We start from the raw sequence: 11555 nt of genomic DNA on the forward strand, positions 1-11555 counted from the left end.
GCTGGGTTGGGATCTATCACCTACCCATCATGACAAGATTTCCAAATAACCCACCTAGCTTGAAAAGAAGAAGGCAATTTAAAGGGAAACCCGACAAAGATTTCCTACCTATAATGACATAGACCTAGACTCAAGACTGACTAGACTGACCAATATTGCCAAAAAAAAAGGGTGACTTAAAGTTAGGCAATAGCTGGCTCCGACTGGGGAATATGTACTGCAAGGTGCATAGAGAATCCATCATCTTTGGTTAAACAAGTGCCTTAAGCATTGGGTTACAGAGTCTAGACCAAAAATCAATGAGAAAGTGCATATAGGGAGGGTGGAGGGGAGCAGGGAAAACTGAAACAAAGTGAGAGAAAACAACCACAACAGACTAAGCAAGAAGAAGCTACACTAGACATGCCAAAATTGGAAAGAAAACTTATTTACAAAAGGTGAGGAGACCTCACTAGCAGGACCAAAAGCAAGGAAAGATTCAAATGTGGCCATTCATGGGAAGAGAAAAATATGAACCTCTTCTAAATAGAGGAAGATACTCCATCAATCTAAAACAACATTGGTAACCTTTAGCCACTCCTTCACTATTGAGCTTAAGCCCCAAAGCTATCTGCAACATGATGACCCACAAGACCTTTCCAAATAGCCATGCTTCATTATAGATCTCTAATTCATTTATGTTTCCATGTACATCCTTTCTTGCATACTCAAAATTCTATGATGGAAAGGAATATTCAACATATTCTAGATGCATTATTGGAATAGAATTTGTTTCATCTTTTTCAGTGTTATCATTTCTATTTGTTCCATCATCCTCCTTAGTAGAGATATCATCTTTCAAATTAGGATTAGCAAAACTACAATATTGAAAATCTTTGAGAAAAAAAATATCATCATACCTTTTGCAAGTACTGTCAAGAACAACTTCTGATTTCAAATCAGAGCTGAAAATTGTATCCGCATTTTCCACATGCTCTGACTTCTTTTGTGAAGGATAAAGACAATTATCAGATTTAGTATATGCTGCCGCAGACTCTATCAGAACTGAAACATCCTCTTCATATCTAGCATTTGTTAAATCTGAAAAATGTTCCTCTGAATTCAAAAATTTAATATTTGGATTAACTGTAGAAGATCCATATGTGTCTGATACCATGAATTGATCATTCTTTATTTCAAGATTATGAATATCTTCATCTAATTCTTTATCTTCTACATGACATTTTAAAACTCACCAGTCATTGAAATATTTTCCTCTTCAACATCTACATTCTCAAATTTAATAGGATGACCACTAAAACATAATGCAGCCAGTTCATTAGTTTCAGGAAGATAACAATTGGAAGCATAATCCTCATCTATTTTTCTTTCAATTTTGCTTGTAATCTCTTCAACCATATTTTCAAACTTGGCAAAACATTCATCAAGAGGATTAATCATTGCATTTGTTTCAAGACAAATGGATTCCAAAATAGGCTCATCATCAAATTTTTCAATTTGAAAATTAGTTTTGCCAAAGTCTTCCATGAAATTCAACTTTTCATGATCTAGAGATACATTAACTATTTGATCATCTTCATGTAATAGTTTATTTTTGTCTTCTTCAAATCTAAATTTTTTTAAATTAGAAGCAAATGAAGGTATGAAAGAAAAATCTTTATCTACTATCCTTACCAATTCTTTATCACTATAGGAGATGCCTTCGTCTGCTAAAAGTTGTACCTCTAAATCCTTTGCATCCAAGTCTAATTCATATTCTAAAAATAAATTTCCAAAGTGCATAGGTTTATTACTATATTCACTAGCTTGCTCTGAAAAAATTCTTTGATATGAATTGTTGGAGCTTGGGAGCTCTCTTTTCAAGGCAAGCAATTCATTAGACAGTTTTTGAATCAAGTCTTCCTATGAGGTTGATTCACTGATGCTGGCTTCGTTATGAATTTCATGATTCCATATACCTACAGTGATCATGTCATCTTCCAATTCTACAACAATTCTTTGAGCTGCCTCCAAATCTGTAGGTCTAGATCTTCTCAATTTGAAGCCTATGTCAAGAGGCATAGTACTGATAAAGAAAGTTTTCAAATTGTGTGCAATAGGTCTATCTGCTGCTAGAATTCTATGAATGATCTTATTGAAGTCAGCAACAAAATCTCTCATACTTGTAGAAGATAACTTCTTTGCTGATGCTAGTTGAGTCATCAAATCATATTCATCTTCAACAATCTTGAAATGATCTTCAAATGTTGCTCTCATGGTATCCCAATTTGTGATGGATCCATTTGCCAAATGATAAAACCAGTCTGCAGCCACCTCAATAAGAGTCTCAACAAATAACCAGATTGCAACATCTTCATGATTAATTCCCAAAATATTCATAGCTGTGAAGAATTTTCTTATGTGTTCATTGGTAGTAATCCTTCCATCTCCTGAGAACTTAGGTATATGCTTTCTAGAATTGGAACGGAGAGGATGATAGGCTGCAAAATTAAGTGGACAAGTAGCAATTACCCAAGGTGCAGCCATGTCTTATTGCAATAAAGTGACAGAAATCTGAATCAAATTTATGGAAAGATAATGATGTTACCTCAATCATGAGCAACCAATTTTCCAGCAAGTTCTCCAAAAATCTATTCTAATAGGCACGATATTTTTTAAAATGACGTCACCAATCTTTGAGTAGCAGAGAAAATGAATATTGTATCTTGAAAAACCAATGTATTCTTCCTCTTAGTCACCAAAAACATGAGCTGGGAACCTGAATGATAAGGACTTTCAAATCTTTCAAACTCTGATATAAAATAGGTTCTTTTAAAGACATAGAGTTGCCAATCTCAAACAAAGATAATAATAATAAACTGAAAAAAAAATCTCTAGCACTGATCTTCTTGTCCAACTCCCCAACAGAGTTTCCAAAAAATTGTTGGTAAATAGATTATTCTTCTTTGGATTCTCCCTTTAATTTTCCCAATTTGTAATGAAGAACAACTTTGCACAATAGTTGGGAAACTATTTCTGAGAATAACTAGTTTCCCTTTGAATTAAGGTACAACTCCCTCTGTGAATAATGTTCAAGGAATTATGTTTCTCTTCTAAACTAACATGGGGTATGCTCTTAACCCGAGAGCAGAAGAGGCAAACTGAATTAAGCCTAAACAGAACTTAATCTAGGCAAGAAAAACTTTCTAATCTATAAACCAAGCAATAGAACTCACAATTCTTATGAATCCATATACTCAACATTTAATTAACCTACAAAAAATGCTAAAAGAAAAATAAATGAGATGATTAAAGACTTCTAATGAATCTTTCTCTAAATACCCCAAAACACTTCTTACTATGGTTAATTCATATCCTCATAACAAAATAATAAAACATCTTTTCTCTCCTTTTGTAATTTGGAAAAAGAAAGACACATAGAAGCAATGACTAATTAAATGGAACAAAAAACCATTGACATAAAATCCTCTTTATTGGCTCTGCAATATTAAGTCCTATACATCAACAATTTTTTCCCCCTCTTACTCTAGCTCTCTGACTGTATCTAGAAAAGGTTGAACCCCCCAATCTCTATTTGCAATAGTTTATATAGAACACACTAGCATAAGCCTTCATGAGAATATGAAGTGTTTCAGCTTCCATAATTTAAGGAAATTGAAAACTAATACTCTTGAAAATACAAACAAAAAAAGGAAAAAGAGAGACTATGTCTCTTCACATTATTTATCTCTGAGAACATGAAGTGAACAGCCTCTCGCTACTCAACATAACTTGGAGATGCGAGAATAGATGAAGAGTATCATTGCCTCCACCCATGTTCTATGCCATCAAAGAAAATCTCCATAGCAACAAATGAATGATGCATTCAAATATAATAGCTTGCACATTTCTCAAGAATACCAAAGAACTGATTGCAACCAATATTTTCAAATGTCTCTGTTTCAAAGAAGATCAACCTCCAAAGGCTCTAATGAGATTAAAAATCAATCATGAATCGTTACTCATGAAGATGTTCAATAAAACTCATGCATTTGATATATACTACTTTTATTTGCCATAAATAATCATATTGAACTATTATTCTTTCTTTCTCAAAAGCATTCACCAACATAATCTCGGAGAATGACTCAGTTTAAGACCTTAATATTTCCTTCGACATGCTCTGTAATTGACATTTTCTTTTCTAATATGATAGTCGACTTTGGAAAAAGGCTGAAAGTTCATTTATTTTATTATTCTCCTTCCATCAACTTTATGCACTTATGTTTAAGCACATATCGAATATCTTTTTTTTTAAAGATAATAATCCTTACTTCTATCATAGCCTTGTACAAGAATAGAGGCAGTGTATGGATGAAGGCCTCCTCGACACCAGAACCATGAAGATGAAATAGCTGTTGCAACTATCCTTGTAGGACTATCACATTGTCATGACTCAAACCTGGGTCTCCATTCAAGATCTTTTTTGGCCTTGCAACTATTGCCATCTCGGTGATCAAGTTTAGACATATTCTTCAACTATTTTCTTGTTCGTTCAACAGATTTAAGACCCCGATTCCCATCCCCAACATCGATTTGATTTCCTCCATTGTATGTTTTGTATGGTTGGGGAGTGATGAAAATGATAATACTAGAAGTAAAATTATTTTGAAACTTCCTTGTCCCATCGAATTAATGCTTCAGCGATGGCAGACCATGCTTAGACTAATAACCAATGCTATTCAACAAATCCCACACCATATTTGGTCACTACTCATTGATCACAGTGCCACATTATAATTCATGATGTTATGTGCCTTGAATATCATCAGTTGTGATGAATGACTGGTAGTAGATCTTATATTCTATGGTAGAAACATTCTTTAGTTCTCGATGTGACAACCAAGTTCGCCATCTTCTTTAGATCTCTTTTCCATAATAGTAGTTGCAGTGGTGTTTCTTATATGTTTATAACTTCAAGAGCTATAACTGCATGGTATAATTCTTCCTATTTATCATTTCATAGTTTGCATATGAAATCTTGATTCTATGTGCATAATACATCTTCTCGAGGCATCATAGCTACATCAATTGATAGTATCAAGAGTGGACCGACCTAAATAAATTCAACTCTCATGATAGATTCTCAAACTAGTTTCAAGGGTCAAATATTATCCTTCCCATATCATCATCGTTAACTAATCAAGAGGCAGATAATTCTCTCCATTTCAATTTACACCCTCTGTGCATTTGGGTTAAATGGCTTGCTGCGGGTTGTTGCTCTGAACCTACAACAATAGGCTTATGTGATGGTGCTTGGTAAGATTGTGAAGTGATAGAAGGTGAATCCTTGTTCTTTTCCTTCGATGCCCAAAGAATGGAGGCATAAGTATTCTTGGTGACTTTAGCTACAGTTTCTTCAGTAGATGTAGAAGCTAAAGTAGAAATAGAAACACTGTCCATAGATAGAAAAGCAGCAGATGTGGCCCAAGTCAGCAAAAACTAGAGTGAAAACAAGGATATTCACGCCCTCCTTCTATCTTCATGATCATGTTTAGTTGATCAATCTATGATTCATCTTGAACTTCTAGAATAACACTCCCTTTGTTCCATGTAGATTTCATAATTAGTTCCTTAATTCTTGATTGAACAGGCTATGCTCTTTTAGCATTGTAACAAAAATTGTCTGTTGAAAGCCTGCATGTGAGATGACAATTAAATTTTTTGACCATTTTAAAAGATATATTTCTAGCCATAAAACTACATGTAGATCAAGGTGATTAGTGGGTTCATCAAGTAAAAGCAGATCGGGTTCTATGAAAAAGGGCTTGTGTATTAACCACCATCCCCACTATCACAATAATATCATCCAACTTTCCTCCTGCAACATAAGAAGATTGTAAATTTCATTCTGAATAGCTTTTTCCACACTAGAATACCATATCATCAGATCTCTCATTGCCACTAGCCTCTTGCAATCTTGAAGATTTTCCACTAAAGCTCTCCACTACATTACTCAAATAAAGAAACTTTTTTTGATTCCTTACAAGTGTCCAAGAATCATGACTTCAATCACTATTCCATCTAAAAGAGATTATCAATGGGAGCATAATATCCTTTCCGGGTTGGGATCTATCACCTACCCATCATGACAAGATTTCCAAATAACCCACCTAGCTTGAAAAGAAGAAGGTAATTTGAAGGGGAACCTAGCAAAGATTGCCTACCTATAATGACATAGACCTAGACTCAAGACTGACTAGATTGACCAATATTGCCAAAAAAAAATGGGTGACATAAAGTTAGGCAATAGGATTTAGTAGATCAATGCTTTAACATGGCTTTAAAAATTGAAGAAAAAAATAAGAGGAAAGGTGAAACAAGTAGTAGGTGTAGAGGCAATAGTAATAGGGGTAGAGGTAGGTTTAATGGAAGGGGATCGTTCAAAAAAATTTAGGAAGAGTCTAGTGGAACAAATGCTAATGGAGAGTCCACTAATAGAGGGTCTTTTAGGGGTAGGAGACCCAAGGGTAGAGAAAGATCTAGTGGAAGGGGGCCTAGTGTGTTTATAGGAAAATAATTCACTTGTAATCAGGTAGGACATTAGTCCTTTAGATGCCCTAATAAAAACCAAGCAAGTGGATAGGAGAATTCAATTGACACAAGAGGAGGATAGTCAAAGCATCTCTTCATACCAAATAGCCACTTCAAGGCCTACACTTCCAGAGCATGGGGAATCCTTGATGATGCAAAGAACACTAATTAAAGTCCCTATAATTGTAGAACCTCTAGATAGAAAAAAATTGTTCAAAACTTTATGCAAAGTGAACAACAAGGTCTGTAGAGTTATAGTGGATTCTGGATCCTCAGATAATGTGGCCTCTAGGGAAATGGTTGAAAATTTGAAACTCACAATAAACCCTCACCCTTGCCCCTACAAGGTGTCATGGATAACAAAAGATAAGAAAACTCTCATCAATGAGTAGGTATGGGTAGAATTCAAGATAGGAGAATATCATGACAAGGTCTTATGTGATGTGGCAGAGATGGATGCATGCCATTTTCTTCTTGGGAGGCCATAGCAATATGATGTATGTGCAAAACATGATGGTAAAACAAACATTTACACCATAAAAAAGGATGGGATTGAATACACCATGCCACCATTACCTGATGATGGAGGCCCGGTTACAAATGGGGTAATGTTAGTAGGAGAAAAAGAATTTATGAGAGTCACCAAGGAGAAGAATACACCTTGCTATGCATTGGTTGTTAGACCTCAAAAGCATCCCATTAAACCATCACAAGATCCATCTAAGATCAATAATGTTGGGCCTAAGGAGGTAAGGGATTTATTAGAGAAATACAAGGGGATCATTGCAGGTAGCCAACCTAAGACTTTGCCTCCTGAAAGAGATATTAGCCACTATATTGACTTCATCCTAGGGGCTACACTTCCAAATAAGGCAGCCTATAAGATGAGCTTGGAGCAGAATGAAGAGATAGCAAGGCAAATTGAAGATCTACTAACCAAAGGGTTCATTAGAAAAATTATAAGCCCATGTGTAGTCCCTGCTATCCTAGCTCCAAAAAAAGATGGTACTTGGAGGTTATGTACTAATTCAAGGGCAATCAATAGGATAACCATTAGATATAGGTTTCCTATGCCAAGAATAGAGGATCTCTTGGATTTTTTAGAGAAGGCAAGTGTCTATTTAAAGGTGGACCTTAAAAGTGGATACCATCAAATCAAAATTAGGGGTGGAGATGAATGGAAAAGAACATTCAAAACCTCAAAAAGATTGTATGAATGGCTTGTGATGCCTTTTGGCTTGTCAAATGCACCTAGTACCTTTATGAGGCTCATGAATGAAGTCTTGAAACCTTTCTTGAACAAGTTTGTTGTGGTGTACTTAGATGACATTTTGATATTCAGCAAGGACAGAGGTGAGCAGTTAAGGCACCTTGATTTGGTTTTAAATAGGCTTCATGAAGAGAAACTATTGATAAATTTGGAAAAGTGTTCCTTTTTGCAGCATGAATTAATATTTTTTGGCTTTGTGATATCAAGAGGAGAATTAAAGATGGATCCTTCCAAGGTAGAATCCATCCTTAATTAGTCACCACCCACCACTCCATCAGAGGTAAAAAGTTTTCATGGCATGTGTAGTTTCTATAGGAAATTCATAAGAAACTTCAGTGGTGTGTGTGCCCCAATGATAGATATAATTAAAGGAGGAAAGAAATGTATATTTTCTTGGACTAAGGAGGAAAATGATTCCTTTGAATGTTTGAAAAGAAAAATTTTAGACCAACCAACCTTGGTACTCCCTGACTTCTATAAATTATTTACAGTAGAATGTGATGCAAGAAATAAGGCAATTGGAGGAGATTTAAGTCAGAAGGGTAGGCCTGTGGCCTTTTCCAGTGAGAAGCTTAATGAAACTAAACAAAAATATTTAGATTATGATCTTGAACTCTATGCTATGGTGTAGTCCCTTAGAAAATGGAGACATTACTTGTTGCCTAAAGAATTTTTTGTATATACTGATAATCATGCTTTGAGTTTCTTGAATAGGTAGAAAAAGTTGAATCATAGGCATATGAAGTGGATTGAATTTCTACAAGCCTATACCTTTACTATTAAACATTAAAAAGGAGAAAGTAATAAGGTTGCTGATGCACTTAGCAGAAGGAATCTAACCATTCAGGAAATCCAGTTGGAAAGCATTGGAATCCATGCAATGAAAGACATGTATGAGCAAGATGAAGACTTCAAGGAGGCCTAACAAGTTTGTAAATCCATGGGTGAAAGGTACCACACTGATTTTGGTGAGTATATCTTGCAAGAAGGTCTTTTGTTTAAGGGGAGTTAGCTTTGTGTTTCCAAGGGATCCATTAGGGATAATATCACAAAAGAAAAGCATTGTGGTAGTTTAGCCAAACATTTTGGGGTAGACAAAACTTTGGAGTAGGTTGGAAGGTTTTATTATTATCCAAGGTTACAAACTGATGTTAGGAGATATTTTGAGGAGTGTCTAATTTACTAACAAGCAAAAGGAGGCTCATCAAATGCCAACCTTTACACCCCACTCCCAATACCTCATAAACCTTGGGACTCAGTGAGTATGGACTTTGTTGTTGGTATACCAAGAACCAAATTAGGTTATGACAACATTTTTGTAGTTGTGGACAGGTTTTCCAAAATGGCTCATTTCATGGCTTTCAAAACCACTCATGATGCCTCCCATGTAGCAGGTTTGTTCTTCAAGGAAGTTCTTAGGCTGCATGGTTTTCCTTTATCCATCATATCAGACAGAGACCCTAAGTTTTTGGGGCATTTTTGGAGGACATTGTGGAGAAAACTAAGCACTAACTTGTGTCTTTCATTTTCCTATCATCCTCAATTAGATGGGAAAATTGAGGCAGTCAATAGATCATTGGTAAATATGCTAAGGTGTCTTTCTAAACAACATGGTGCTTCTTGGGATTATCTCTTACCCCAGGAAAAGTTTGCCTTTAATGATTCCATCAATAGAATTATTGTTTAACACCATTTTAGATTATTTATGGTACTCATCCAAGGGGCACTTTGGAACTTAGGGAAGTCAAGGACATAGAAAGAAGAAGTGCACAAGCTGAGGATTTTGCAGAGGTAATGAGAGAAGTCCATCAAGAGGTCCAAGATAGATTGCAAGATGTTTCTAATAAGTATAAACAACAAGAAGATAAAAAAAGAAGAGAACTCTAGTTTAAGGTGGGGGATATGGTGATGATTCACCTCAATAAGGCCAGACTTCCAAAGAAACTACATACCAAATTGCAGATGAAGAAAATTGGTCCTTTTAAAATAGTTAAAAAGTGTGGCAATAATTCCTATCAAATTGATTATCCTTGTGATATTGATTTGTCACCTATCTTCAATGTATATGACCTATATGCTTTTAAGGGTGTTGTTGTAAATGATGTTGATGTAGGTACTATAGTAGATCTCAAGGAAGAATTGGGAAAAAACATTCTGCCAAAGCCCAAACCCATTGTGGAAGCCATCCTAGAAAAAAGGATCAGCAAGAAAACTAGAAGGAGGACCTTCTATGAATAAATTTTATAGTGGAAGGGACAACCAATAGCAGATGCAACATGGATGTTAGAAAAGGACCTCAAGGCACTTGGTTTTGATCCCTTACTTCACAATACTCTAGAGACTGGAGTTTCTTTTATGCAAGGGAGAATGGTGTAGAGAACCTAATCAAATATTTTTTTTATGCAATGTAATAAGGCCTTAGGATTTATAAAATCTCCTCAAGGCCAGCCCCCATTGTAATGGACACAAGACCCCATGGTGATAATATGAACCTGGGCATCAATTGGTCCAAAGGTGGAATCTTGATTTATATTTTGTTTTCTAGCTTGGTTTAGTGGTTTTGAGTCTTAGAATAACCATTTTGAATTATTAGAATTCATTTAGGTTGAAGGTTAGTTGAAATACCAAAAAGTGCAAAAAAGTGCAAAAAATTGCAAAGTTGCATTAGCAACTTTTGCAACAATTTGGCAACTTTTAGCAATTAACTATAAAACTACCTTTTGTCAGTTAAAACTATTTGTAAATACCTTTATAGGCCTTGTGCACTTGAATAAGATTCATAGAAGGAGATTGATATGTTTTTGCTTCCAAGATCTAATAAAAAACCCACTGTTCCAGCATTCTATGACTATCTTTGGCCGTACAGTACAGATTTTTCAAGTTGGAAGGTTGCTATTTTGCATTGATCAGTTGGAGGTTGCATTTTAAAGATTTTTTGTGTTGTTTTAAATGAGAGATCAATCTCCATTTGAAAGTTATACATTTTTCTTTCTTGCTACCTATAAAACCCTTAAAACCAGGGTTTGGCCAAAGAAATGGCCCTAGTTTGAATTCCCATGGTTGAAAATTCTTCCAAACTTTCATGGGGTAGGCTAGGGCTATGTATTTTCATATTTTGAAGGTTTGGTAATAGGAGGTTGAAGTAGGAATTTTTGGAGAAAGCGCTAGGTCTAATAAGACCCATGTATTAGACCTAGATTGAGTGTTTTGGTTGAGTAATGAAAAGAAGAGGAGTTGAGGACTTGGTAAATTAGTAGAACACCTTCATCCAACCTAGAAGAGCACTCTAAAGTTGAAGAATGAAGTCCATGTAAAAATTTCTTGGTCTTTTCTTTGTAAACCATGCCTAAACTTGCTAATTAGGCCTGTGTGCAAGGTAGGGGTTAGGGTATGCTGGAGTGGAGTGGAGTTTTGAAACTTTGGAGTCTTATAGTACTTGGAAAAGGGTGTCTAAAACTGGTCTTATATTGCCAATACCTTTGTAACAATGTCAAGTTATTGGTGAAAAATAGTGTTGAAAGACCTAATTATCTACTAGGTCTATTGTATCAATTTTCATTATTTGCTGGATGCAATGGTTCTAGTTAGTGTTATTCCTTGGTTTGATCATTTTGAAGGTTTATTAAACCTTCTCTAGTGTTTGGGAGTCTTGGAGTCTCCAAATCTCACTTTTGTTACTTTGAGGGAAACAAAACTAAATGCTACATTCTAT

This window comes from Cupressus sempervirens, chromosome 3, assembly GCF_028749045.1.
Source record: "Cupressus sempervirens isolate cs-2001-9-10 chromosome 3, ASM2874904v1, whole genome shotgun sequence".
Lineage (NCBI taxonomy): Eukaryota > Viridiplantae > Streptophyta > Pinopsida > Cupressales > Cupressaceae > Cupressus > Cupressus sempervirens.